Consider the following 23,487-nt stretch of genomic DNA (forward strand, 5'->3'; position numbering starts at 1 on the left):
TGTTCTAGGGCCTGGTGCTGCAACTACTGAGCCCACATGCTGCAACTACTGAAGCCCGCGCGCCTAGAGCCCGTGCTCCACAACAAGAGAAGCCACCGCAATGAGAAGCCCGCGCACCGCAACGAAGAGTAGCCCCCGCCGCTCACCGCAACTAGAGAAAGCCCGCGCGCAGCCACAAAGACCCAACGCAGCCAAAAATAAATAAATAAATAAATTTATTTTTAAAGAATAAATAACAACAGTCAATCAACCTTTCCCAGAGGCTCCTATATCTCGTCACCTGTGATCATGCTGTGCACCCAGGTCTTAACCAACCCTGAGAAATCAAATGGGGTGACTGTGGTTGGCATGGTCAGTCAGGGCCCACCTGTGAAGCTGGAAGTAGGTTACCTGCAGGACAAGGATGGTGAATTTGGACTCTATCAGGAAGGAGAAGGTGGGAGTGGGACTGAATATCTGGTAGGCAATTACCGGGGAGATGATTAGCCCATGGGACAGTGTGGTAGTCACGACCTGGTAGACTAGCAGCAATTTAAAAGTTAGAATTATGTTAAAATTAAAAGGCAGGGCTTCTCTGGTGGCGCAGTGGTTGAGAGTCCGCCTGCCGATGCAGGGGACACGGGTTCGTGCCCCGGTCCGGGAGGATCCCACATGCCGCGGAGCGGCTGGGCCCGTGAGCCATGGCCGCTGAGCCTGCGCGTCCGGAGCCTGTGCTCCGCAACGGGAGAGGCCACAGCAGTGAGAGGCCCGCGTACCGCAAAAAAAAAAAAAAAAAAAAAAAAAAGAAAAAAGAAAAGAAAAAGATGTTGGCTTAATAGTGTTGATAATCCCCGATCGAACCAGACCTAAAGATGTATTATCCCAAGCTCTTAACCACCACACTGACAGTTTAAAATTAAAATGGACTCTTGGTGCTTCCCTGGTGGCACAGTGGTTAAGAATCCTCCTGCCAGTGCAAGGGACATGGGTTCGAGCCCCGGTCTGGGAAGATCCCACATGCCGCGGCTGGGCCCGTGAGCCATGGCCGCTGAGCCCGCGTGTCTGGAGCCTGTGCTCCGCAGCGGGAGAAGCCACAACAGTGAGAGCCCCGCGTACCGCAAAAAAAAAAAAAAAAAATTAAAAGGCAAAATAATAAAAGGTTATAAAGTCTGAGGCATACATGACAAGGGTTAATATCATCAGTGGAAAATGCATACTTGCAAATCAGTAAGACCAACACTCTGAGATGACTGTCAAATATAAATATATAAGTAGGGTATAAATATCCATTCAGTCCAGTGAGAAAAGGAAAACTGATATCACTGATAATCAATACATTTTGTCTGTAAACCTGTCCAGGTTTATAGAAACTCACCAGTGCTGCTGAATTTTTGAGGAAATGATCACTCAAATGCATTGCTGGTGAATGCATGAATCAGGATAGCAAGTTGGCCTTGAAACTGTGTCTGCTTTAGTTTTTTTAATTGAGGCAAAATTCACGTAACATAAAATAAAGCTTCTCAGAGCAGACAATTCAGTGGCATTTGGTACATTCACAATGCTGTGCGACCATGACCTTTATCTAGTTCCAAAGCATTTTCAACACCCCCGAAAGAAAATCCCATACTCATTAATCAATCACTCCCCTAACCCCCACCTCCAGGCCCCTGGCAACCACTAATCTGCTTTCTCTCTCTATGGATTTACCTATTCTGGATTTTCATATAAATGGAAACGTGCAATATGTGATCTTTTGTATCTGGCTTCTTTCACTTAGCATTGTTTTCTAGGTTCATCCATGTTATACTATACATCAATACTTCATTCCTTTTTATGACTGAATAATATTCCATTATATATGTAGCTTTTTGATCCATCAATTTCACTTCTGGAAATTTATCCCAAGAAAATTATCACAAAGTGGGCAAAGAACAGCTGCCAGGATCTTCTGGAGATGTTATTTGGACAGCTGCAAGATGAGATTAAAGAAGTTATTTATGATTCATCTATATGATGGGATACTATGAAGGGGACATGGGTTCGAGCCCTTGTCCAGGAAGATTCCACATGCCGCAGAGCAGTTATATTACAGTTATATTACTGTAGAATGTTTCATAATACTAGAAAACACTTATGACATATTGATGCTTTCTGAAAAGCAGATTATACAACTGCATGTTCTTGATAACCCAATTTTCCTTCATTCTTTACATTATATACAGTATTTGTTACTTATGGAGCATCCACTGTATGCCAGGCACTGTTCTAGGTGCTAAATATAAAGCAGTGATATAAATAGAAAGAAATTATTGACCTCAGGTAGCTTTCTACGTCATAGTGTGTGTAAGTCTGGTAGTTGTGGTGGGGGGGAGTGGGGAATGAATAGGAAGTAGGGCGTCCCACGAAGGAAGGTAAAAGCAAGTTATACTCATATGTGTTGAGAGTCTGGATGTATAAATAGAAAACAGCCTGGGTGGTGGCTTACAAGCAATCTTTCTTTCTTTCTTTTTATGTGCCCATAATGTCCACATCTTCTTCAATAAACATATGTGCTACTTTTAAATTCAGGAAAAAGAAAGCTGACTTGAAAGTGGTGGGCTTATTAAGAACCAGCTGCATCACAACATCAAAACGAATATAATAGAAATTTAAATAAAATTGCACAATCTAAATGTTATAGAATCTATGCTCATAGATATTTTATATATTTAAAAGCTGGTTAGAGGGCTTCCCTGGTGGCGCAGTCGTTGAGAGTCCACCTGCCGATGCAGGGGACATGGGTTCATGCCCCGGTCCAGAAAGATCCCATATGCTGCGGAGCAGCTGGGCCGGTGAGCCATGGCCGCTGAGCCTGCACATCCGGAGCCTCTGCTCCGCAACGGGAGAGGCCACAACAGTGAGAGGCCCGCATACAGCAAAAAAAAAAAAAAAAAGCCGTTCAGAAACCCAGTTTTTGTATAGTGATTGGCACATAGTGGGTGTTCAATAAATACCTATTGGAAGAATGGTTTATTTTCCCTTTTACATCTTATGTTTTGTATTTTCCACATATTCCTCTGGAGCATTCCTTTCTTTGTGAAACAAATCATCATATTTAAAAAAAAATTTTAGGATCATAATATATTTGCAAGGTAAGTAAAGTTTAGTGTAAGGAGATAAATGAAACCAGGTTTGCACCGAGTGCTTTCTGCCTCATAGTAGGCCTTCTAGAAATGTTTGTTTCTACTTTTGTCCCTGGAGTGCTTTTAGAAAAGATCCTATTTACAAGAGAAAATTGATTCCCATGCAACTGTTTTTCTCCTGCACATCTGTGACATAAATCATAGCCTTCCTGAAGAGCATCTTCAGAGCTCGTAAACTCTCAGAATTGGAAGAAACCTTGAAGATTTCCCCATCCTATGTTTCCTCGTCCCAATCCCAACTTATGAATAAGGAAACTGGGGCCCAGAGAGGGGAAGCAACCTGTCCTAGGTCACACTGGTGGCCAGTGACAGAGCATGGCTGGGAACTGTCTTAGTCTGATCTAGCTGCCATAACAAAATACTGCAGACTGGGCAGCTTCAACAACAGAAATTTATTTCCCCACTGTTTTGGAGGCTGGAAGTCCAAGATCAAGGTGTTGGCAGGGTTGAGTTCTGGTGAGAGCTCTCTTCCTGGCTTGCAGATGGCGACCTTCTCGTTGTGTCCTCACGTGGCCTTTCTTCTGTGTGCGCATGGGGAGAGAGTCAGCTCTCCGATGACTCTTCCTCTAATAAGGCACCAGTCCTATTGGATCAGGGCCTCACCCTTATGATCTCATTTAGCATTTAACCATAATGACCTCCCTAAAGGCCCCATCTCCAAATACAGTCACATTAGGGGCTGCAGGTTCAACATAGGAATTTTGAGGGCACATAACTCAGCCCATAACAGGAACCCACTCCTCACTTCTCCCAGTTCAGTTCTTTCTACTAGGTCCAGCTTCCCCTGCCAACTAGAGCATGAAGGACGCTCAGGATACTAGAAAACTTTATGCTCCTTGGGAAGGAGTGGGTTGTCTGTTTGGAGCCTTTGCCTTCCTTACCCCAAATCCACACTTCTGCTGGAGGCTGCCTTCATCCTTGCAAAGAGACAAGGTCTAGCTTCTAGGAGAAAAGCTCTAGAAGGTTCCCACTCCACCGTGACCCTCCAACAGTGGACTTTACAGAAGGAGACATGCCTGCTAGTGCATTTAACATTTCCCAAGGGGCCTCTTGGGCCAGCTCCTGCATTGGGCTCCAGGGGACAGAAACAAGCACAGTTCCTCCTTCCTGTACCCAGACACCAGTGGAGGAGAAAGACACACAAACAGATGACATGTCTACGTGATGGAACAAAGGCCTGAGTCCCAGGGAGGCCAGTCTCAGGGGAGGGGCTGATGCTGTTTAGGGCAAACCTGGGTAGAAGCTTCCATGAAGGCAGTGACTGTAGGCCCGTGTTCTTGAACTGGAGTCCAGGGACGGGACTCACTGAGGCCTGGACACCGAGACCGTACGCAGAACAGTGGGAACGTGCATTGTTCCTTGGGAGAGTATGCAATTTTTCACCTGATTGTCCAAAGGCATTTTAAGTCTCTCTCCCCCTCAAAGAATTTAAGAACCACTGTGTTATTGGGCGAGGAAGCATTTCTGGTTACAGAAGATGGAGTCCTTAAGAGTGGAGCGTGGCAGGTGGGGGCAAAGTAAAAGAACAGGCGGAGCTCCCATCACTCAGCCTGAGCTCTCTTCGGTCTGGTAAGGGGAGAATTCCTGAAGCCCAGGGCTGCACTCCTCTTGAGTCTTGTGAACCCCAGAGATGTCCTTTCGTTTCTCACGTTCTCCTTTAAGCCACTGATGGCCCAAGCATTCCTAGTGCCCTGTGTCCAGAGACCAGTCACATTCTCTGGAAGCTGGTTGGAAATGCAGAATCTTGGACCCCACCCCAAAACTGATGAATCTGAATCTGCCTGTTACCAAGATCCCCAGGTACACGGCCGAGTGTGACAAGCACTGGCCTGGAGAGCCCCTGTCACTCAGAAAGTTCACCTTGCCGCCTTCCCCTGGACAAGGTCAGATCAGCCCACCACACCTCCAAGCAGGCAGTACTAGCATGCCAAGTTGCAGAGGAGGAAACTGAGGCGTGGAGGCGGGGACGTGGATTGCCTGGTCAGAGGGCTGGTGGATCCTGGCCACACCAACTTGCCCACCACCCTGTGACCTCGAGGGAAGAGCCAGCAGCTCTGACCACCTGCCTCCTGCACCCACCACGGGAGCCCTGCCGGGGAGACCCAAGGAGGGAGTGGTCCGCGCCCTCCATCCCTCCTGCCCACCCCCTGCATCCTCCCAATTCTCCAGTCATGTATAAAACATTCCCAGAAACCACTTACTCCTCATGCATTTTCCATGAAGCCAGGCCCAAGTTAAAATATATAAACATAAAAATACCAAGAAGCACTTTAAGAAAAAGAAAGAAAAAAGGACACGTTTCATAAAATACCAAGAGACCCATCTCTGCACTCGCCCCCTTCCCAGGGCCGCCGCCCAGGGGTGCTCTCAGCTCCCTCCTCTCCCCTGCTTTTCTCTCCTCCCTTCACATCACCCCTTTCCTTCTCAGCTTCTGCTGTTCCCTTCTGTTTTCCTTTTCCTTTTTCTCTTCTTTCCTCTTCCTCTCTGTTCCTGGGTCTTCTCTCTCCCTTCATTCACCTGTCTCTCTGTCTGGGTTTGCACCGCGTTTCTCAGCTTCTTCCTGTCTCTCTTCCTCTTCCTCTGTCTCACTGCCTTCCCAATTCCCTTTCTCAGTATCGCGCTGAGTTAGCATCTCCCGTTTTCTCCCTGCTGAGTGTCTGCCAAGGTCTCCTCCTGTCCCCCACCCATGAAAACGGCTAAAATTAAAAGGACTGTCAACGCTACCAAGAGTTGGTGAAAATATGGAGTGACCAGGATCTCAGGCACTGCTGGTGGGTGTGTAAAAGTGGATGCAGGCGCTTTGAAAACAGTTTGGCAGTTTCTGCTAAAGCTGAAAGTACATTTACCCTGTGACCAGATATTCCATGCCTGGGTATATGCCCGAGGAGAAAGGAGGGCTTATGTCCCCCACAAGGCATGTAGACGAATGTGCATGCCAGCGTTATTCAGAATAGCCCAAACCGGAAACCATCCATATGGCCATGGACAGGAGAGTGGCTGATTGGATTCTGGTTTATTTATATGCTGGAACACGGCACAGCAATAAAAAGAATGAACTACCGTTACATATCACAGTATGGACCAATCTCCAAAACTCTGGGTTTTGACAAAGAAGTCTGGACACAAAAGAGTGCATGCTGTATGGTTCCACTTAGAGGACGTTCAAGAACTAGCAAAACTCACTGCTAGTCCAAGAAGTCAGAAAAGTGGCTGTCCTTGAAGCAGGCTGTATGACTGGAAGGGAACATATGAGAGCTTTCTGGGGGCTTTGGGAATGCTCTGCGTCTTGATTTGGGTAGAGTATGAACCTGGGTAAAATATTCATCCATATTACACTTAATACACTTAGTGTTCATGCAGCTTACTGTATGTGAGTTTTACCTCAATGTAAAAATACAAAGAAAATGCTATCTATACACAATGGAATACTACTCAGACATAAAAAAGAATTAAAGTTTGCCATTTGCAGCAACATGGATGGACTCTGAGGGCATTATGCCAAATGAAATAAGCCATCGACAGAGAAAGACAAATACTGTATGACATATACTGTATGGTATCACTTATATGTGGGATTAAAAAAAGAAATACACCAAACTAGTGAATATAACAAAACAGAAGAAGACTCACTGACAGAGCAAACAAACTAGTGGTTACCAGTGGGGTGGGGAGGGGCCACAGAGAGGTGGGGGAGTGGGAGGTATAAACTACTGGGTATAAGACAGGCTCAAGGATGTATTGTACAACAAAGGGAATAAAGCTAATATTTTGTAATAACTGTAAATGGAAAGTAACCTTTAAAATTGTACTTTAAAAGTTTAATGTATATAAAGACAAAATAATGATACGTGGTATTGGTAATTATTATTATTGCCACAATAGGCAAGTGGCTTGTACCCAGGCCCAGAAACTCAGATATGTTTCCAATTCCATCGATTAAAATGGGGATAGGCATCCGTGTCCCAGACATGGTCCTCATGGCTGAGAGTCCACCTTCCTACTAGACCAGCTCAGGTCCTGGGCCCCCACAAACATCACCATCCCTGGGAGGACGAACCACCCCAAGACCCTTTGCAAAGACCTGCCCCAGAGAGAAAAGCTGTTTCCACTCAGTCCTCATACTCCAGGTATCTTTCTGATGCTTTGGGGTTTTTTTCCCCCCCTGCTTCACCTGTAACGATTACAATTACGGTTTAACTCAACACTTACTCTGATAAACAAGTAGTTAATTAACAGCCCAAAACCTGAACCCAAGTTAATAAGAAGAGGGTGGCCTTGCTGGAAACCTCGGGGAAATCTTTCTGCCCATGGAGCCATCAGAACGCAATTACAGCCAATGAGGGAGACCAGAGGAGCTCAAAACTGTAGCCTGGGGACTCTGAAAAGGCCTTTATTTATGTTTTTCTTCTTTATTCGAGTCTTCCCAGGAGGGGAGGAAAACACAGAACCTGGTTTTTCTGTTTCAGCTGCGTGGGTGTCAGCCCAACACACACAGCCCTTGGAGGCAAACTAAAACCCGCTTATTTTCATTGAAGGGGAGGAACGGAGACCAGAGGGACTCGAGCGCTATTAGTTAAATAATGGTGCTTAAAAATGCATTGAATTTAGCTGCCTCCCTCCCCCCTAAAAAAATCTGGAATTTTCCTATTGAGGATACTTTTTTCTCCTGGCCATGAATATTAATGTTCCTCTCAGAGAGATCTACTTGAAAAAAACAAGAATAAATTAAATACCTACAGATTTTTCTAATTCCTCTTTTTGGTGACATGCCGTCATTACATCAAATTACTGAGATGGGCCCGCTCCCCCTTTTTTTTTTCTTTTTGGGTGAAAATTATGGAATATAAAGTATATGTAAATGGAGCAAAGGAGGAAAAAAAAAAAAACCCTGTGAAGGAAGAATAGGGGAAGGAGAGGCATTAGGTATTCTGCCGGCGTAGTAGTCAGCCAATTAATCAAGCAGTGGCGAGAAAAAGATGCAGAAGGGATGAGTTCGCCCTTCACGTTGATGGGGCCGGCGCAGGGCAACACCACGGCACCTGAGCTCACGGTTAGGCATGCAGAAAGGGATCATGGGAATATCTTCCTGTCTTTGTCTTTCTCGTGAAGGATGGAAAATGTCAAGCTGTTGTTTGGCTGGATTGAGGGGGGGTGGGGGAGAGTCGAGGCGAATTCACAGTCTGGCAAGGCAAGGTTTTAACTCTTTGAGGGTATCTCTGCCTCCCCTCCCTCCCCAGCCTCCAGCTCCACCTTCTTCTCCTTCTTCCAGCCCACCCCCCTCAGCACATCTGTAGGGAACTCTGCCTGCAAACAGCAAGTGGGAGGGAGCTGATTGATGGTGACATGCAGGCTGGGGCAGTTTGTGTGCATGCGTGTGTGTGTGTGTGTGTGTGTGTGTGTGTGTGTTCTGTGCACATGTGTCAGGAGAGGGGGAGCAAGAGTCATTTTTCCTCTCCCCCATAGTGTTCTTTGTTTACTCTGAAAATGAGCTTGCATGACCCCTTTTCTCTCCAGACCTGTCCCGTCCCCTTGGAAGTGAGCAGTGTGTCCAAATCTGAGAGTAGCTGTGAAAAGGATGATAGGAGTAAAAAGGATTTGAGGCTTCAGGGCTCCCTCTGTATAGCCCTCAGTGGACTGAGCCTACCCAGAAGGCTGGCCCGATGGGGTCCCCTGGAGCCAACAGAATTCCAGTGCCACTCTGGAGAGCAGAACATCCCCGGGGCTGGTGGTAGAGGGAGAGCCCCAGCCCAGGGCTTATCAAACGCACCAATAACACTGATGATAATAACAATAACAGTAATAACCCGCCATCTTCCATCAGCATCAACTGGCCCTGACTCCTTTAAATTCCAATCTCTTTTCATTATTTTTAAACTCTGGCAAATCCATGATTCCAAGGAAAAGTTTGTCATCAAATCACTCTCTGAGAAAATGAGTATTTGATTCTCCTCATCTGCCCTAGGAAAGGGCATTGAGTGGTCTGCATGGCAGATAAGATGTTGAGGGAGGGAGGTGGGAGGGATGTGGTCTAGAGTGGGAAGGGGCTCAAACTTGCATCTCCAGTTCTCACTCCAAAGATCACTGTAATTTTGGCCAGAGGTGGATAGTCGAAATGCCCTACATCCTGCTCTGCCAGCCTCACCCGGGCCAGCCCACGACCGTTGCCAGCTCATCGTGCGAGCCCAGGATGAGCCCCAGATACTAGATGCAATCCGTACTCAAAGTGTGGTCCATGGACCAGTTGCATCCTTTCACCTGAGAGCTTGCAAGAAAAGCAGAATCTCTGGCCCCGGCCCTATTCAGTCAAATTTTGCATTCCAACATCTCAGGTGATATGTGAGCACACTGAAGTTTGAAAAACACTGTTTTAAGACAAACTTTTTCCCTACATTCACCATCTGAAATCTGAATGAATCTGACAATCAAAGGCAGCTTCTACTCCATGAAATACGCCAACAGGCAGCATTTGCTTGGATGAAGTGTGGCCGCCGTACTAGTGCTCTGCATATATTATTTCAGCCCATCCTCACCACCTATGAGATGGGCATTGTTGATGCCTCATATTACAGATGAAGTCACAGAGGCACAGAAAGGACTTGCCCGAGGACACACAGCCAGTAAAGCGGCATCGCCCAGAATTTTAGGCAAAGCACCAGAATCCACAGGATTAACCTCTGAGTCAGTGGTTCTCACACTTGAGCATACAACAGAATCACCCAGACGACTTGTTGAAACATAGATTTCTGGGTCCCACCCCAGTTTCTGATTCAGAGGCTTGAGGGGCAGCCCAAGAATTTGCATTTCTAACAAGTTCCCAGGCAGCAGTGCTGACGCTGTAAATCGAGGGAACGCTCCTTGAGAACCGCTGCTCCTGGCAGGGTCACCCCTTCTGTTAGGAAATCAGCTGGCCCCAGAGAAAACCATAATTCAAAAAGATACATGCACCCCAGTGTTCACTGCAGTACTATTTACAATAGCCAGGACATGGAAGCAAATGTCCATCAACAGAAGAATGGATAAAGAAGGTGTGATACACACACACATACACACACACACACACAATATTACTCAGCCATAAAAAGGAACGAAATTGTGCAATGTGCAGAGACATGGATGGACCTAGAGACTGTCATACAGAGTGAAGTAAGTCAGAAAGAGAAAAACAAATATCGTATAATATTGCTCATACATGGAATCTAGAAAAATGATACAGATGAACTTATTTGCAAAGCAGAAATAGAGACACAGACGTAGAGAATGGACGTATGGATACCAGGGGGGAGGGGGAGGGGGATTAGTTGGGAGATTGGGATTGACATATATATACTATTATATAAAATAAAATAGATAACTAATGAGAACCTACTGTATAGCACAAGGAACTCTACTCAATGCTCTGTGGTGACCTAAACGGGAAGGAAATCCAAACAAGAGGGGATATATGTATACACATAGCTGTCTCACTTTGCTATATAGCAGAAACTAATACAACACTGTAAAGCAACTATACTCCAGTGAAAATTAATTTTAAAAAGATATCAACTGGTTTAATTATGAACTTCAACCAAATAGTCGAGAGGTGAGTCAGTGCCCCTTTCCTAAAAACAATTTTTAAAAAGGGCAGGGGTTGGGCTTCCCTGGTGGCGCAGTGGTTGAGAATCCGCCTGCCGATGCAGGAGACACGGGTTCGTGCCCTGGTCCGGGAAGATCCCACATGCCGCGGAGCAACTAAGCCCGTGAGCCATGGCCGCTGAGCCTGTGCGTCCGGAGCCTGTGCTCCGCAACGGGAGAGGCCACAACAGTGAGAGGCCCGCATACCGCAAAAAAATAAAATAAAATAAAATAAAATAAAATAAAAATAAAAAGGGCAGGGGTGACCAGGAAATCTCAAACAACTAAAATACAAACAAAGTGAACGGCGCTCTGGAGAAGGTCCAGTTGCAGCTTGATGATCGCTTAGCTGGTGGCAGACACTCCTCGCGGCCATGCCTAATTGAGGGTACCTTGCAGCATCATTGCTATAATAATCCTTTCCCTTATTTAACCTGGACCATACATGGTCTTATAATGAGTTTCCTTCCTCTGTTCATTAAACAGACATTTACAAGGCTCATTCTGTCCTGGCAGGCTCTGTGTAGGTCACTGGAGACCGAGACAGATGGGACATGGGCCCCGTCCTCTGACAACTCCCCGTGGCTGGCCTCGCCCCTTCGCCTCAGGGGAAGGTGTGCACATTCTGAGGAGAGGGGTCCTGAAAGGGAGTCATCGCTGAATGTTGTTTTGTGATAGTCACATGTTCTTTGGAAAAATTACATTTATTAATGGACTAAAACAATGGTAATTTTAAGATTCAAAATTGAAAGTAAAATCCCAAAGTCCCTCTCCCCAAGGATAATCACTCAAACCATTTTTTGGCAAACAATCCTTTTAGATATCTCTTTCTGTCTCTGTATCTCTGTCTCTCTGTCTCCCTCCTTCCTTCTCTCTTTCCCTCTCTCTCCTCTCTCTCTCCCTCTCCCCCTCCCCCTCCCCCTCCATAGTACAGATTTATAGCTAGACACAGATCTCCACCTTTGAAAGCAGTGGTGGGAAAAGGCTTAGAAGTTCATCAGCCAGTTCTGGGCTAAAATGTGTCAGGGCAGAGGGGAAGATACACGCGAGACCCAGAAGTATAAAATGACAGAGGCAGCGTCAGTGCTGAAGCGGTGATCTGGAGTTGGAGGTGGGAGGAGTTAACAGCAGGGGAGGCTGGGCTCAGGAGCTCTGGAAGCCCAGTTGTTGTTGTTTTTTAAACATCTTTATTGGGGTATAATTGCTTTACAGCGTTCTATTCCAGTTTCTGCTGGAAGCCCAGTTTCGACACTTTTTGCCTTTACTTCTCGGATCTCTGATTCAAGCACTAGACTCTTGAGAACCAACTCGGTAACCGAGACAACTGCCTACTTAGGGTGTGTTACCCATCCCAGGGGCACTCGTGTTCCCTGCTTCAATGTCCCCCATTAAAACAATAATGCCCGCGTCAGAGGATAACAGTCCCCACCTTGAAGGAGTGGCTGGAGCCCTCGGGTGTATGTGGAGGGGAGCAGATCCTGAACAGGAGGGGCTGCTGCGTCTTAGGGGGCAGCCAGCACTGAGAGAGGATGCATTCCTTCTGTTCCCACCCACAACCACACCTGTCCTCATCTTTCTTTTCAAGAACAGAAATAACTGGCCCTGGAACAGCTGAGCCCTGGAGAAATTCCTCCCACCTCTTCTTGGTATTTTGTGAGTGATTTTATAGAAGATGTATGGATGGGACACGATGCTCACAATCAGTTCTCAAGTGAAAAAAAATCATTAAGTGAAGAAAGCAAGTTGCAGGGTAATACATATGGGTCTGGCACTGTATTTTAAAGATACATACTATCTAAATGTATATTTATATGTATAAGTATAAATTTTATGGGGAAACGATCCTGGAGGCACATACAGCAAAATGCTAATGGTCGCTTTCTCTGGGAAATAGAAAAAAGAACAATCATTTTTTCTTCCCCCAGTTCCATGACATGTAAGTCACTGTACCAAGGATGACATGATGGTTTACTTGCCTCTATATGAACATTCAGCACCTGGCATAATACTGACACATAGTAGGGGCATGATAAATATTTGCTGAATGGATGGAGAGGAATTTTGCTGTACATTTATTTTCTATAATGTACAATGACTTATTCTTATAAAGAGAAAAAGTTAATAAGTGCCTCATTGTTAAGTAAGTACTTTTCAAATGGGTAGGTAACTGGTCTAAATGGAGTGCTATTATGGAGGCCTGGACAGAAGAAGTAGGAGGGATACTCAGGGCAACAGGATAGAGACAGGGGAGAGTGGGATGATGCTGTGTGGGGTGGCGGGCATGTGACGGTCAGAGGAGGCCTCTCAGGGGCCAAGCTGGGAGAGCTGACAAGCCAGCAAGAGGTAATCAGAGAGAGACTTAGGAAGAAAGTAGCATGTGCAAAGGCCCTGAGGCACTTAGGAGAATTACCAACAGTTTGGCAGAGCCCACCGATTCTCAACTGGGGTCAGTTTGGGCCCCCAGGAGACATTTAGTAATGTCTGGGGATACTTCTGCTTATCACAAGTGTGTGCGGAGATGCTACTGACATCTAATGGTAGAGGCCAAGGATGCCACCAAACATCCTACAATGCACAAGACAGCCCCCACTATGATGAGCCCAAATATCAATAGTGCTGAGGTTGAGAAACTGGTGCAACACCAGCAGCAGCAGCAGCATGACCTGGGAGCTTATTAGAAAAGCAAAATTCTCTGGCTCTGCCCAGCCCTGCTGAATCAGAAACTGGGAAGTGGGATGTTAAAAAGTCCCCCAGGGTTCTGAGTCTCCCAGTGTGAGAACCACTTGTACAGCATTGGTTCTCAGCCCTGACTTTGTATTGCAATCGCCCGGGAGCTTTTCACAGCACATGGCGGCCAGCCTCTACCCACAGAGCACCTGATTAATAAGTCCTGGGGCCCAGGCATGGGTGTTGGTTGAAAGTCTCCAGTTGATTCTCATGGGCAGCCAGGGGTGAGACCACTGAGCTAAAACAAAGAGTTCAAACACAGGGAGAAGAGAGACATTTGCAAGGACCAGACCAGCAGGGCCCTTAAATTACATGCTAAGGATTATAGACCTTATTGGAGGGCACTGGGGAGCCATGGATGGGTGAAAAGCAAGAAAGTGGCTCTTCCAGATGGTTTAGAAAGATCTCTGACTACAGGGAGAAAACTGGAGGAGACAGGCAGAGGCTGATGCAGAAAGACCAAGGAGGAGGCTTGGAGATAATGGTGGTCTGATCTGAATGATTCCCCCTGAAAGAGATGTTGAAGTCTTAATCCGTGGTCCCTGTAAATGTGACCTTATTTGGAGATAGGGTCTTTGCAGATGTCCTCAAGTTAAGAAATCATACTGTATTAAGGTGGGCCCTAATTCAGTGACTGGTGACCTTATAAGGAGAACCAGATATGGAGACATACAAAGTCACACACACACATACAGAAGAAAGATAGCAATGTGAAGACAGAGGCAGATTGGAGGGACGCAGCTACAAGCCAAGGATTGCCGTCGACCACCAGAAGCTGGGAAGAGGCATTAAAGGATTCTTCCTTAGAGCAATTGGAGGGAGCATGGCCCTGTCAACAGAAGTGGTCCAAATCCCAGGCCAATGATCCAAGGGGATCAGACCTCAGACATACTCTCCTCCGGGCCACGTGCTGGCCCCTGAGGGCAGCTGTGGGCCAAGTGCTGGTGGGGGAAAGCCCAGGTGCCCACAGTCTGCTGAGCCTGGCTGGGATTGGCAGGGCAGGTGGAGGGCAGGGAGGACAGCAGGGTGGGATGGACAGACCTGGAGCCCGGTAGGAGAAAGCTGTCTGTGTCCTCCTACAGGGCTAAGGAGCTTCAGGAAACCGTGTCGCCCATCCTTAAACTGGGCATGGCTCCAAAGCCAAGCTGAGTGTTGCCTGCTGAGTGCCTTGACCAAAAAAAGACTTCTGATTCCTCTCCCCTAGGAGGGGTGACCTGGGGTAGATGTGCCAAGTGTCACCCAGCCTCATGGCCCCTTACCAGGGTCACTGCAGTGACCTCCTAACAAAGCTCTCTTCTTCTGCCCTTGATCTCCTCTGATGCCTCCTCCATGCAGCAGCCAGAGTGACATTTTTTTAAATGTAAGTCCGATCTTTTCACTCCTCTACTCAAGAGCCCACGGTGGCTCCCATCACACTTAAGAGTAAAAGCCAGCGTCCTTGTTATGCCCCCCAGGTTCTGCGTGACCTGGACCCATGTTAGCTCACTGACCTCATCTTCCCCTCCCTTCCCCTCTCTGCCCCAGAAGCACTGACTACCTTGATGTTGCCTGAACAAGCACATGCCTACCTCAGAGCTTTTGCACATGCTGTTCCCTCTTCCTGAAACTGGGAAATATCACACCCTCGCCTTCTTCACGGCTTTGTTCAAATGGCATCTCCCTCACTGAGTGCTCACCTGACCACCCTACTGGAGAGTGTAACCCTCTGCTCTATCACTTCCAATCCCCTTACCCTGCTCTTTTTTAAATAGGTACCTTTACCCGCTGACCTTCCATATTGTTGGTTTGTTATGTTTCATGTTTCTTGCCCTTCCCTGGAATGACAGCTCCTGTGGGCAGGGTTATGGTCACTGTTGTCTCCAGTTCCTAATACCTGCATTCACGTAATCCTTCCAGACCCCCTTTGAGGTGGGCACTATTACTATCCCTAATGAACAGATGAGGAAATCGAGGCACAGAGAGGGATAGAAGCTTGCCCAAGGCCACACAGCTGGTAAGTGGGAGGGGAGCCAGGAATCCCACCCAGGCCGTCCGACTGCAAGAACCCTTTCACCCACTCAGCCCATGCCTTTCCCTGAGGCATGCATGTGGGGGAAAAAGCTCATGGTCCAACCCACTGCGAAGTTATTTGCACTGATAAATAACACACGTAACAGAAGTTTATACAAATCGTTATAGGATTTACGTGGCGAAGGTTGGGGGCAATGGCCTGTGACCAGTATCTGTAGCTGTTAGCACTCCACACAATGACAGCATCGCTGCCCACTGAAGCCGGCAGCTCTCCTCATGGGCGCTGGCAGCCCGGCGCAGCTGGAGGTCAACTTACTCTGGGGCTCCAGACACTATGGTCCCCTGAAGGGCTGTCATGCACCCAGCCAAGTGGTAGGAGGAGTGGGTAAGTCCCCTCAGGGCAATACAATCAAATGTGGAGGTGGTGAATACAGAAAAAAGAGCACCTTCCTACCTACCTCCCTTCCTTCCTTCCTTCATTCCTTCCTTTCTTCCTCCCTTCCTCCCTTCCTTCCCCCCTTCCTCCCTTCCTTCATCCGTCCGTCCGTCTGTCCCTCCCTCCCTTCCCTGATCAAACATTTATTGAGTACCTACTATGTGCTATACACTAAGCTAAGGGATGGGATCTAATATGAGCAAAGCAACCTGAGTTGTTGCCCTCAGGAGGCTTACACTCCAGTGGAGGAGACTAGATTAAAATCTAACCATGCAAATAAAAGAAGAACATGGTTGCATGACTGTATAATGAATAGACCTGACCCAGACTAGGGGAGGTGTGGAGGGGGATGGGAGAAACTTGCAGGAAGAAGGGATGATGATCTGAGATCTGAGAGGGCAGAAGGTGAAAAGCACCCGAAGTAGGCAAAGTGAACAGCATATGCAAAGGCCCTGTGGCAGGATCAAGTTGCCAAGAGATGAACTGTACACCTGAAGCTCAGAGACTGATGGAGGAAAGAGTAGAGAGATAGGTTTGGAGAAGTAGGCAAGGGGAAATCTCATGAGGTGTTGCAGGTCATTCCCACTGCTTTGGCCCCCGGTAGGTGGGGTGACCACAATGGACTCAAGCAAACCAATAAGGAGACTCCTGTGGTTATCACGAGGGGCAGTGGTGCTTTGGATAACTCCTTGGAGGATGTGCTTCAAATTCCAGCTTTGACACAAGCTCAGTGGTCTTGGGCGATCGTCTTTCTTTCCCTGAGGCTCAGCGTCATCATCTATAAAATGGGGATAACACTACTCACCAGGCAAGACTACTAAGAAGATGTTACAAGATGTTAAAGCTCATATCCCAGCAGAGGAAAGGAAATCAGGAGAAGCTACCTCAAATCTCAGTTAAGCTCTGCCCTTCTGCTCTCTGATTTGATCTTGAAATAATCTAAGTTCCACCTTTTTTCCCCCTTTTTAAGGGATCTGCAGGGAACAACATCCCCTCAGAAGAATATCCGGCCTTGGTAGACACATCCATTGGAGGACTAGAGGCTCTTTAACAGTCACTCGGTTGAGGTTTGACCACTCAGCTTGACGTTCTAGACTTTCCAAAATCCAGCCCCAGCTTGCAACCCCCTGGGCAAAAATAAGAAGGTGTCAGGACAGGATGGACGGATGGCCCTGGAGAGCATGGTGGAAACCTTGTTTTGGTTTTCTTTTTTCTTTTTTTTGTGTGGTACGCGGGCCTCTCACTGCTGTGGCCTCTTCCGTTGCGGAGCGCAGGCTCAGCGGGCCATGGCTCACGGGCCCAGCCGCTCCGCGGCGTATGGGATCTTCCTGGACCGGGACACGAACCCACGTCACCTGCATCGGCAGGCAGACTCCCAACCACTGAGCCACGAGGGAAGCCCTTGGTTTTCATTTTTCCCTAAGTGCAATGAAAATCAACTGAAGTGTTCTAAGTAGGAAGAGTGCAAGAATGGAATTTCTGAATTTGTCATTTAACATGATTACTCTATCCACAGGTTAGAGAACAGATTGAAGAGAAGCAAGACTGGAAAGAGCAGACGGGGATGGAGAGAAGTGGACAAATTCAAGATGAAATCTGCGGTTAGAATGGATGGCGTGAGGAATGGGCGGGGAGTGTAGAATGAGGGCATAAGGTATGGTGAGATACAGAGGTGACTTTCCGGATGGGGCCTGAACAACTCGAACTCCTTGAGTTAGAGGACTGTCACATTCATCACTGTATCCATGACACCTGGCACATACAAGGTGCTCAATGTCTGCTCTTGGAATAAAATGACAACGAAATCCGGGGCTTCCTGGACAAGTGTTTCTTAACAGAGGCAGTGCCATCTCCGAGGAGGACCTGGGGAATGCAGGGCGATGGAGTATTCTCCTGGTCCACTGTTTCTCCACGGCGTGTTACTCTGCCCCCCAGGGGAAACTTGGCAGTACCTGGAGGTATTTTGGGATGTCACCACTTGGAAGGGAGGAGGGTACTTCTGGCAGCCAGTGGACGGAGGCCAGAGATGTTGTTGCTCATCAGCCTACAATGCACAGGACAGCACCCCCAACACAAATAACTATCCAACCCCACACGTCAATTGTTCCTAGGCTGAGAAACCCTGTCTAGAGACTGGAAGGATTAAATCAGACACGCTGGACGTGCATCGCCCAGGGCAGTCCCACATCAAGAAGAATGGTCCCAAGTCTTTGGGGGAATTTCAAATGCCCTTCTGGACATTCATGTAGGTAAATTTTTTACTTAATAATTACCTGAGTCTGGAATCTAAACCCATCTTAAATACAGCCATATCTTCTTTGCACAGTTTTACCTTGCATGGGGTTTTCCCCGGATGAAGCTGCAATATAAATTGGGGGAAGGCGGTGCTTGGTTTTCTCCAAAATTCTATCAAGTTGTTTTCCATTTTGGAAAATCCAGGCACTGGCCTCAAAGCTGCTTGTGGAATGTGAGTTGCTACAACACACCTGCATCAGTCGACATCTGCAGCAGACCCAGTCACGGTGATGCCACCCATACATATGAATATACTAATTTAGCTCTTATTTCAAAATGTCAAATACAGAGAAAAATGTCGACAATATTCAACTGAATATTTGTCTGAAATCTCAACTTATTCATTATAAGTAGGTACAAGCATCAGGCTGCTTCATTATGTCTCCTGGCAGATAGTGGTTTCCCGATAATTTACATAGTGAAATCGATATTATTTTATTATAAATTGCTTACATTTTATTCCTTCTTTATATTATAGTTAGGGCATTATATTGATTTTTTTAAAAATTACGTGTATCTGAAGATGAAATGCATGAATTTCATTTCAGGATAGCAAAGTGGGTGTTATAAAATAGACGTAATGGGGCTTCCCTGGTGGCGCAGTGGTTGAGAGTCCGCCTGCCGATGCAGGGGACGCGGGTTCGTGCCCCAGTCCGAGAGGATCCCACATGCCGTGGAGCGGCTGGGCCCGTGAGCCATGGTCGCTGAGCCTGCGCTTCCGGAGCCTGCGCTCCGCGGCGGGAGAGGCCGCAGCAGTGAGAGGCCCGCGTACCAAAAAAATTAAAAAAATTAAAAAAATAAAATAAAATAGACGTGATGAAAAGAGAGTGTTGGGTCTGCTGGAGTAGAGACCCACAGTCCTAGACTAGTTCCCATACTGATGGGGAAACATTGGCATTTAAGGTACAGAAGACAAAGCCTCTAGATACACTATAATTCACAAAACTAGTCCTCAAAAAACAACTCTGTAAAGAAATGCCCTGAGTCCCACACGTATTTTAAATGTTCTGCAGAGTATTCATGAAAGCAAACCTCTGTTTATAATCATCTGAGTCTGGCTACTTAATGAGTCAGTTTTTGCTGTGTAAAAACAACCCCCAAGATCTCAGTGGCTAACAACAATCATTTGTCTCCCTTACTCACAGATCTGTGGGTTGGCTCAACTTGACTCTAGGCTGCTCCACATGTCTCTCTACCTCCAGAGACCAGAGTCTACATAGCGCCTGCCATTCTTAAGCAAACAGCAGGAGCGCAAGACAACAAGACTCTCCTTGCATCACTTGCTCACAGGCCATTGACTGAAGTAAGTCACATGGCCAGGTCCACTAACAATTGCATGATGAAATAAGCCCCACCTCCAAGGGGAGGGATTGCAAAGTCACATGTCAAAAAGTATGGGTGTATGAAAGTTGGAAGCAACATATCCAATCTGTGTTTTACATCTAAACACAAACTACTATCACAGTTTTCTTTTCCATGCTTAATAAAAAGCTTGTTGGATAAATGCTTTCACTACAGAGTGTAAAAATGGCACAAAACTTTGAAAGAAGAAAGAAAATGGTGGGTAAACCCACTCGTCCCAACTCTCATAATTCCTATATTGCAAACCTACTATGTGCCAGACACTATGCGTGAGATATTCTTGTCCTCACAATAACCTATGATTGTCTTCATTCTACAGATGATAAAACGGAGGTTCAGAGAGGCTAACAAATTCTTTTGGCGTCACACAGCTCACTAATGTTGGAGCCAGCATTCAAACTTACACACACCTGACTCCAAAGCCTGCATGCTTTCTGTCTCATCGGGGCATCACTCTATGGATCTGAAGAACCAACCTTGACCCAATCCCTCCCAAGATCCCTCGGCTATTAGACCTGGGTTCTAACATTGGCTTAAGTCATTTCTAGTTGCTGCAAGGCAAGGTGAGTAACAGGGACATGTGACATTTATTCAGTTACATATCTCTGGTGGGAGGCTTTGGGGGCCATTAATGTAGTGTGTCTGCATGGCTAGTTTACATGCTACTTCTTGTTATTGCTGTCTCTATTCCATGGCCCTCACACTCAATTTCAATTCAAAGTTTGGCAGTCAAGGTGTCAGAGCTAAAAAATGGAATGGCCTCCCTCCGAAATGAAATAATTTTGTTGTTCAGTTCCAAGCGATTTTGTAATTTCATGCTTGTGTATGATAATTTTATGCTGTCCTGCCTCACGTAACTCAGTTCTGGCAGATCCTGACAGGTGATAAATACAATCTTTTCCGCCCCGCATGCGACAGGCTGGTGCGAGCGGGGAGAAAAAAACGGCAATTTCACATCTGAGGCCAGTGCACAACTGGAGGCAGCGACAGCCCCATTCTTTCATAATTTCACGCCTGGATTCCAGCCGGCGCCACCTCTGTTGTGGCTGAAGGACCCACGGGTCAAGGAAGCCTTCCTGGAAATGGAATGGCACTGGGTAGGGGCCAGGGCACTGGCGGTTGGGGAGGGGCCGAAGAGAAAGTTATGACGTTGGGCCCGCCCCGGGCTGGCACATCGTGGGGCTGGCGCATCGTGGGCTGGCGAGGCTCAGTTTAGGGTGCTGCTCCCTGCTTGTGTACTCTCCTCCGCCTACTCCTATAGGATGAATTCCTATAGGAATTATTACGATGACTATTATTATTTTCACAAATCTGTTAAACATTTGAAAGATAGGTATTTCCAATAAAGAGGGAGAGGTGGGTGATACCTTTAGAGACAGAGAACGAGAGAAAGATAGAGGGAGAGGGAAAGGGAAACAGAGAGAGACTAGGACATGAACACTGATGCCTACTGAGACTCTTCCATGGCCCATTCCGAAGCTCCATCAACTGATCTGAGAGGTAGGTGACACGATCCCCATGTAGCACATGAGAAAACACAGGCTCAGTGCTGTGAAGACCCTTTCCTTACATGTCATAAGAAAGCAAAAAACAGGGCTTCCCTGGTGGCGCAGTGGTTGAGAATCCGCCTGCCGATGCAGGAGACACGGGTTCGTGCCCTGGTCCGGGAAGATCCCACGTGCCGCGGAGCAACTAAGCCCGTGAGCCATGGCCGCTAGGCCTGCGCGTCCGGAGCCTGTGCTCCGCAACGGGAGAGGCCACAACAGTGAGAGGCCTGCATATCGCAAAAAAAAAAAAAAAAAAAAAAAAAAGAAAGCAAAAAACAACCTTGACACAGGTTTATCTTAACTCCAAAGCCTTGGCTCTCTTCTCCCCCGTTACCCACACTAAGGTCATTTTCTTGAGCTCAGAGCTTCCCAGGTAAACAGAGGTCACAGGGTCACTATGCTCTCAGAAAGTCTACCTGGACCTCCCCCTCTTCTCATGCACCACTCCAATTTATGAAGACATTTCCACATCTATGACTCCATCTGGACCCTGGGGACATTACCTCGCCTCATAAAGATGACAATTATCATTGTTCCAATGCTACCAATGAAAAAATGAAGGCTTGGAGACTGGAGTTGGGGAGATAGCACTGGGCAGAACTGACACGGTCCCTGCCTTCAATGGAGCTTATAGTCTAGAGGACTCTAAGAATAAGCAAAAAAAAACAGTCCTAAAATATGATACATTCTATGAAAGATTCATGAACTGGATGCTGCTATAGGGAATATACTCGAGGGGGCATTTTCAGGAAGCTTCTCCAGGGAGTGATGATTAAGTTGAAGACTTGAAAGATGAGGTTGGAGTTGGGGGGGACACCCCTTTCCAAAGCAAATAGCATTTGAGAAGTTCCTGGGGTGGGAAAGGGCTTGATCTATTCAAGGAAATAAAAGAAGGCTTATGTAGTAGAGCATAGTGAGTAAGGGGAAGATGAAGATGACGTTTGGGGGATCAGGGACAGACAGACCTGGCCTTCAGGTCAAGGGCAGGAGCTGGAACTCCACACGTGGGAAGCCACTGACGCATTTCAACAGGGGAAGCAGGATTTGACTTCGTTTTTTTAGAAGAGTGTTCCACCGTGCTGGTGGAGAAAAAAATTGTGGGGCACAGGGAAGCAGGGGTGGAATAAGCACGGGGACCAGATGGGACCTGACTGCTGTCCAGGGGTGAAATGATGGTGACGTGGACCTGGGTGGAGTGCCAAAGGTAGCCAGACATGGTCAGACTCGAGAGAAACGCATAGATGTATCTGGAGCCAGAAATGATGGGAACTACTGATGGATTTATTAGATGTCTGAAGGAGAGAGAATAACTCAGATGAAAACCCTCTCTTTATACTCCTGGGTTTCTTAGCAAACTTTATTTTTTCCAGCTACTGGAACTTCCATAAGAAAGTTCTTGCTCCAAGACACCTTCCTCATGTGAAAAAGAGTTTTGTTAAGTGATACACAGCAAGCACAGGGAGGTCTCTGGCAGGTCATGGCCAAGTGCTATGTGGACCCTCAAACCCTGACAGAGAAGGGTTCCCTCTTGGTCAGAAGGGCAGCCACAAATTGCCTGGAGACTCTGGCAGGATCCATCTCGGGGATGGATTATTTGGAAGCCTCTCTTGCAAATGAGCTTTCAGAAGTCCGGGCATGTTGCCTACAAAATGGCTTTATCTTTCCTTTTGGGGCAGTCACAGATAAATTCCTCCACGTGCGCTATCTTCTCGTATAGTCAGCTCCTACAGGATTAGAGGTTCCTGTGGGAAGTCCCCCAGATCAATTTCCTGATCGTTAAGTAGACTCGCCTCTCTGGCAGAGCTCTGGAAATTTGTGGGCACATAAGCCGCAGGATCCCATGCCATGCCACTCAGGCAATCTGGAGGGTCTGACTTGAGAGATCATTGAGAGTACGAGGAAACTGAGGTCCAAAGTGGCCCAATGATTTGCCCAAAGTTACAAAATAATCATAGGCTCTGACATGGAAAAGACAAGGGGACATCTGCCTTGGAAACCGTCAAGAAGACAGGTGTTCTAGTGAGCTTATCCGTGTATAAACAAAAATAGTATCTTGTCTTTGTCAACACTGCATCCCCAGATCATAATATAGAGACGGCATGGAGAAGAGTCCACCAGTATTTGTTGAAGGAAACGCTACATTTACTGAGGATTTACTCATGGGTGTTGGGTCTCCATCCCACTTTCCAGCTTAAAGAGAAGAGGAGGTGGAGCTGGGATTTGAACCCCATTCACTTGATCCCAGAGGCTGTGTTCACACTGCCACCGCCTCACCTGAAAGCAGAACTCACTTACCAATCCACAAAGTATTCAACGGTTATCTCAACTAATTTGAGAA

The 23,487-nt window shown here is 46.9% G+C and overlaps 1 protein-coding gene across 1 annotated transcript in view; it reads right to left on the minus strand.

Moving 5' to 3' along the window:
- LOC136792672 (uncharacterized) overlaps window positions 1-23,487 on the minus strand; it is a 390,674-nt gene that overhangs the window by 240,393 nt on the left and 126,794 nt on the right. The gene's annotated exons all lie outside the window — the stretch shown is intronic.

The sequence above is a fragment of the Kogia breviceps genome, chromosome 15 (genome assembly GCF_026419965.1).
Source record: "Kogia breviceps isolate mKogBre1 chromosome 15, mKogBre1 haplotype 1, whole genome shotgun sequence".
Taxonomy (NCBI): domain Eukaryota; kingdom Metazoa; phylum Chordata; class Mammalia; order Artiodactyla; family Physeteridae; genus Kogia; species Kogia breviceps.